Below are 7,676 nucleotides of genomic sequence, written 5' to 3' on the forward strand. Positions count from 1 at the left end.
CGCAACGGTCATTAATCGCCCGTTGGCTAATATGTCAAACTAGCTATCAAAGACTTCAGATTTTGGCCTAGGATCAGAGGAATCTTTTAGGATTCTCAACATATGTCTCAGGCCCTGTTTACTCCTGGTATTAAGATCGGATCACAAGTAGACGAGGAAGACATTCCCGTTTACACCTGGCATTTTAATACATTTCTTTTGTCCACTTTCAACTGCTTCTGTCCTGATTTCTTTAAGGAGAGGGTCTATGGGCTGGCAAATTAATATTTTTTTTCAGATCTTTCGATCTAATAGACAAACCTTGCACAATTTGCATATGAACGCACCCGGAGACGACAGGAAAAACATATGGACAGCATCAGCTTTAGTTTCTGCTTTGACAGCCACAAGATCAGCCGAACGCTGTGAGTGTGTGTTAGAAATCAGGAATGGTGAGAGACCATTGTGCTTGGTACATTTTTCATCTTCAAACCAAACTTAGATCTTCAGCCGACAAAGTTTAAATCCCGTCTGTCTAGAGCTCTTCCCATAATTTAAACACATTAGATCAGTAGACGTTTTTTTGTGGCTGTTTGAACACATTCAACCACATGGGCGTTTACACAAAAGCAATCCGGTCAAATGTGTTTTCGACTACCTCTGGAAGTGGTTGAAAGTGGACAAGCTCAAAACCTGTATGTAGCGTCGTCCACTTGTGATCCGATCTTAATACCAGATGTAAACAGGGCGTCAGACGGCCAAAATCATAGTGTGAACCTGGCTTTAACAAATAACAGTGATGATAGAATATTTATATTATTGGCACCTGGCTGGTAAAAGAAAGTTAGATGTGAATAAAGGTCTGTTGTGTCTCCATGTGCTCACAGGTCTGTATACCAGCACACTCTCAGACACAAGCATTAGAGAGCATGTCTTCTGAAATCCTTCCTCTCTAATTACTGTGTGAGGTGAGTACTGAGACCCCACGCACTGAGACCAGTCCTGTGTGCGTGTGCTGTTATTGCTCCAGATAATAAATTGTGTGCTACATTGATAAACTAATGCAATTACAGGCAGGGTCACAAAGTCAGCTAATTTACAGATAGCAGTGTTTGGGGGTGGAGGGGGATGTTGAATAGCCCCTGGGGTCCTGACGCAGTCTCTTTATTTCCACTCGGAGTTTAAAACAGCGAAGTGCAGCGGGATTGATCCTTTGAACTGCGTCGTACTGACCGTTATAACAACAGAAGGTCAGAGATCTTTAACAGAGGCCAATTATTTTTGCAGATAGCATCCAGACAAAAACAGGCTTAGGAATCAAAGCAAGTGATTGAAAACTTGCTGCAATAACCAGGATAATTATTTAATTGCTTTAAGAAAAGTTGTTTAGAGAGGATTTAAGTCACATCTGTTCAGCTTTCAGGATCAAATTAAAAATATATATTTCACCAACATCACTCCATATTCTTTATCTTCCATTTACGGTAACACAAAGAACCTAAATGACTTGAGAACATTCTAATCTGTCATCTTGGTTCCCGAATGTGTTTGTAACGTAATGTGACCTTTGACCCATAATTAAATTGACATCTTTAACCTTCGTTACAGCCCGTCACATCTGTGCAAATCAGAATGTCAATACATCATTGGGTTTACATTAACTGCACAACACACAAGACAGTGTTGGAGTGAAGTACACATATAGTGACAATCAACAAGGTTTTTATATATATATATATATATATATAAAAATTCATTTAGAACAGCTCTTCAGAAGCTACAGAAGATAGTTACACATTTCCCAGAAGACAAAATAAGTGCAATTTACCCTAGTCATGGATTTTTCTGAAGAACTATATATATATATATATATATATAGACTAAAATGTGATCATGTAAATATTTGGATAAAAGCAGCAAAATGGCTAAATCAACTGCAAAGGTTTAGTTCAAAAGGTTTGATGTTATTACATAATTACAATGTAATAAAATGCAATAACGATGACTCGTATCAGAGTATTGTGCAATGAGCAGGAAAACATGTAACTCAAAACATTCTGGCTAAAGATCCATAATATATGAATTACACTCGTGTTGATTCAGCATAGTTAATTTTCCCAAAATATGAGGCATCATAAAAATGTCATGTTATTTCTTATTTAGTACTGTCCTGTATAAGGTATTTCACATAACAGATGTTTACTTAGTTTAGAGGCCTTTTTTCATTTAGAACAACTCTTCAGAAGCTACAGAAGATAGTTACACATTTCCCAGAAGACAAAATAAGTACAATTTACCCTAGTCGTGGATTTTTCTGAAGAACATTGGGCAGGATGAACAAAGGACTCATGAACAACACACACAAGTCAAGTAACCATTTATATAGCGCTTTTAACAATATAGATTGTTTCAAAGCAGCTTTACAGTGATAATTGGAAATTAAAGTAACAGAGATTGTTTTGACTTAGAATAAAAGTTATTTTCTAGCTAAAGTTAGTTTTGATTGATTCACTTCCGTCGCAATGATCATTAGTTATTAACTTAGGGGCCGTTCTAACAGAAAACCCTTAATGCGATCCGGCCGCTCGTTTGCACAAAACAGTGCCTGGTGGCTCAAGAACGCAAACCATGAAATAAGTTTCAAGGTACAAGACTTGAAAAATTTATAATACAGAATTTTTTATCGCTTCCGCGTAGCCACGTGAACAGGAATTATCCCGACGACGTTTTATCTGTACAGAGGTAAAGGGAAGGAGGCCTTCACAGTGGAGAGACTAGTTGACAATTCAGGACTGCGCTGTCATCATGTCCAGGTGCAGGTCCTTCATCAGATCCGGATACGGCCTGGATCCGGTGGACTGCGGTAAACCTCGGGATAAACAGAGAGACTAATATTAGCTTAGACGCCATCCTCTTATGATGTAACAAGTACATCAGGATTTATGGGAAGTGTTCCCGGTTCCGGCTGACCTAATCTATGCAGCCTAACATTGAATTATAGTAGTCTATAATGTGTATGCTAGGTCAAAGAGATGTGTTTTTAGTCTAGATTTGAACTGACAGACTGTGCCTGCTTCCCGGACAATGTTAGGAAGACTGTTCCAAAGTTTTGGTGCTAAATAGGAAAAGGATCTACCACCAGGAGTCGATTTTGATATTCTAGGTATTACCAACTGGCCGGAATTTTGAGATAACAATAGATGTGAAGGACTTTAATGCTTTAAGAGCTCGCTCAAGTACTGGGGAGCTAAACCATTTAGTGCTTTGTAAGTAATCAGCAATTATAAATTAATGCCAGCATAATTTTCAAGTCTATTTAAAAGAACATTGTAGTCAATAGTATCAAATGCAGCACTAAGCTCGAGTAACACTAATAGAGAGATACAACCACGATCGGATGATATCTTTGACAGAAAAGGTAGATTCGAGATCGGCCTGTACTTGACTAATTCTGTAGGATCAAATTGCGTTTTTTTAACAAGTGGTTTAATCATAGGCAGCTTAAAAGTTTTAGGTACGTATCCTAATGACAAAGATGAATTAATGATATTAAGATGAGGATCTATGACCTCTGGAAGCATTTTGACCTGTATACAGTACCCAGCACAAATCTCAAACGTGAGTTATCATTTACACTAGATAGTGTTACATTAAGCACCAACACTGCAAAATAATTATATGTAAAACTAGACTTCTCAGTAACTCTAAAGATATTACTATAAATTACAGCAACACCGCCCCCTTTGCCTTTCAGACGAGGCTCATGTTTATAACAGTAATCTTGCGCGGTGGACTCATTTAAGGTAATGTAATCGTCTGGTTTTAGCCAGGTTTCTGTCAAACACAGCACATTATAATCTGTAATCATATCATAAACAATAAGTGCTTTTGAAATAAGGGATCAAATATTCAGCAACCCGAACTTTATGATTTGTTAATCTGTATTATATCTGCTTTTTAGTTGTTGAACATCAATTAAATTTTTACCCTTAAATGGGTTTAGGAGTTTTTTGCATGTCCTAATTCGGGGAACAGACAGTCTCTATATGATGAGATCTAGGTAATAGAGTCCTCTATGTGATGGGATTTATCTGACCTTAGTGACGTGAGACAGCTAGCAGACGGCCGATTCAAACACACAAACAAAGTAGAGGATCATCCAAGTAACAACACACATTACAAATCAAGGGCAAGTAAACTTTTTAAACTGGCCATTTTTATCAATTTAGTTATTTTATCTTATGGACTATATGTAAATAGTCGTTGTGAGAAATACCTTTTTTAGGACAGTACTAAAGAAATAACATGCAATTTTTATGATGCCTCTTATTTTGTCAAAAATATTAACATTTTGCAGATTCTGAAGGGGTATGTAAACTTTTGTTCACAACGGCATATTTGCAGCACACTGCCATTCAGAGATCAAAGAACTAGGGGAAAAAAGTGTCGATCTACTGCAAATGTAGCCATACTGACAACAACAGTTCAAAATCTACTCTACTGAACAGCTTTAATAAATTATAATAAAAATGACATCACACACTAGCCAATACATGTAAAAATAAATAAGGGTTTTGCATGTGTGAATATTTACACTGACAGACATCAGTTCGACTTCACTGGAGTATTTTTAACACAAGCGACGGCTGGATCTGCCCGCGGTCTCGTGTCCTGTGGCACCGAGACTCACGCACCCCTGACACCAGTATCTGGGATGATCCATTGCCCCTGGCAACACAAGGCCTATTCCCAGAAGCCCCTCTGATTTATGGAGCTAATTTTGCCATGTTGCTGGGGAATCTGGGATTTGTGGTTCAGCTGAGGGCAGTTGTCTGCATGACAAGGCCACTGTAAAGTTCAAACAGCCAAAGCTTCTGTCAGCACCTTTACCGACGCCACAGAGTGAGACAGATGGAGAGACTCTTGACAACTCACCCAGAGAGAGACATGCGCAAAAAAAAGACAAGCAAGTGCTAAACTCAACTACAGTAATCTGTCATTACTAGCGCTGTGTTGATATTCCTTATTCTTCTGTAAAATTGCAATTAATTCATCTTTAATTACTTTTTACCTTGGTCCCACTAGGGGGCCTCAGCAAACGCCCAGGGGTGCCTCAATAACTTAATTTTAATAATTTACTTTAAAATATTTCATTTTAGTTGTATTTATCTTAATTAAATGCTAAGAAAATACTAAAAATAAGAATGCAATGTTAAATTGATATTGTATTTGTTTGTTTTTTAATATAACAGAAGCACATGCTAACTTAAATAGAAGGGCAGTTAATATTGCACTGTAAAAAAAGTATAATTTTAACGATTAAAATACTGTTAAAATGCAACCGTAAAAACCTGTCAATTGGTTTAAGTGGTTTGTATGAATGACACTGTGCACCTTTTATAAATTAGTATTTACCTTCTTGGCTTGTGGAAAAGCTGCTTGTTCACGTGATGAATCATGTGACTGACAACCACCAAAAAAATAAAAAATTAAGTGCTTATAAAAAAAAGAACGAAAGTCTTGTGTATTTGGAACGTCATGAGGGCATTGGACAAAGTAACCCATTAAAGGTTTAAGTATACTATGTATTCTTGGTTATACTTTACTATAAGTAATTTACACTGATAAAACTAATTGAATTTAAGCATTTTAAATTGGTCAAATCAGTGATGTCATGGTTGCATATGGCAGCTAAAACTCCTGTCTACCATTCATCTTGCTTTACTGGATCATTTTACCAAAATATGCATTCTCGCAAGCAGTGCCATTTGTTTTGTCTATACAGACTGCCGCCCAGTGGCATGAAAACCAGTTCAAGGAAACTTAGTCTTCCTGTTCTTCTCAGATATCCAAACAAGAAAATGCGGCCACATAGATTTCTCCTCAGGCCTGTATTATGATGTAGAATTCGAGATTTAGTCTCAAACTGAGCTGTGCACGTCTGACCGAGGGGTTTTGTTTTTTTTAAAAGATGTCGGGGATAAACACTAAATTAATCATGTTTTGGCTGAACTTGCTGGGGACTGAAATTTGCTTATAGAGGCTCGTGATCACATAAAATATTAAAGACTTTTTCTCAGCACTAGCAAGAGGGTACGAGAGAGGTTGGGCAGGAGGAGGCCACCGTCACCCATCGCAGACCATAAAGACGAGCACATTTTAATGAAACAAACGAATAAATGAGACTTCAGAACTGAATGTGGGTTATATGTAAATTCACATTAGCAGGACAAGATTTGATTTTGGATACATTAAAGGGAGAGTTCACCCAAAAATGAAAATTGTCATTTACTCACCCTCAATTTGTTCCAAACTTGTATGAGCTTCTTTCTTTTGCTGAACAACACAAAATATTATATTTCTATGGAAATCAATGAATAGTCAACAGTTCTTTAAAATATACCAACATTCATTAAATCTTTTGTGTTCAACAGGAAAAAGAAATTTACACAGGTTTGGAACAACATGAGGGTGAGTAAATGACAATTTTGATTTTTAGGTGAACTATCCCTTTAAATGACCTAAATATGCAAGATGGAGACTAACAATACAAGTCTCGATGCCAACTTCACACCTTTTTTTCAATTCTAACACATCATTTACTTCACCGGTTAAGAAATAAACCCATTTATCTTACTGACACAAATTACAGATTAAAGAGTCTTTACAAATGACGGGGCCAATGTAAACGCGTTAGCTGAAGCTCTCCGACACGCTCTAAACTCGTTAGCCCACGTTTCCAGTGGTAAACACATTACGTGGTTTATCCTGCCGGAAACGCATTCGCCTCACGGACTCGCAGCTCACGATGAGTCCCAGTTTAACAAATACATCACTTCATTATAGAGTAGTCAGGCTGCGGGAGTCCCTCAGATTAAATAGCTCTATTTAAGAATCGCGATTTACATCCCTCACACCGTGAAAATCTCCATAGTAACGACACACTAACTGACCCAACAAAGCTTATTAAAATGTTATATTACACCGGTATAGAGGTCAAAGGTCAACTTTTAACTGGGGGAGGAATGAGAGACACACACACACTCACTTTAGTCCTGTGCGATGGTGAGAGATCAGGTCCCGGCCGTGGATGGAGGGGGGATTGGGAGAAGATTGCAGCATGAGGTCGTGTAGGAGGGGGATCGCGTCCACTTAAGGGCCCCCTTGCTGGGCCGGGGCGAGGTTTAGTTGGTGGGGGTAAAGCTGAGCTTCATGGCACACTCCAAGTGCAAATCCAATTATTCACAATTAGCTGAGTTTCCATGACAGGCACCAAGGTGAGAGAGCCACATCACCGACTGCCACAGCTCTGATTGGGTAATTCGTTCTCCACTATGCAAATGTGATGCTCAGAGGTTGTAGGGGGCGCCGGATTCAAGTAACCAAGATGGTGCGATGGCGTCAAGGGTCAACAAATATTGTAAAAACAGGTTTTAGTGTCCCTGTGGGAAAATAGGTGGGCAATTTTATCATAAGTTGATAATGAAATGTCCAAAAACTAGAGAGAGGCCATCAAGAATGCAACGAAATCCATACCGATATGTAATGTTTCGGTCATCCGAAGTAGTTCAACCTTCGTCCATAATAATTGTATTGCTATTGCATCACGCATGGCCTAATAGGCAGAAATGCACAACAGTTACAGTTAGTCACCAAAAAAAAAAAAAATCTTTTTTTTTTTTCTAAATAAATGTATG

The sequence above is a fragment of the Siphateles boraxobius genome, unplaced genomic scaffold, assembly GCF_051911475.1.
Source record: "Siphateles boraxobius isolate OS27281-9 unplaced genomic scaffold, OSU_SipBor_1 41, whole genome shotgun sequence".
Taxonomy (NCBI): Eukaryota; Metazoa; Chordata; class Actinopteri; order Cypriniformes; family Leuciscidae; genus Siphateles; species Siphateles boraxobius.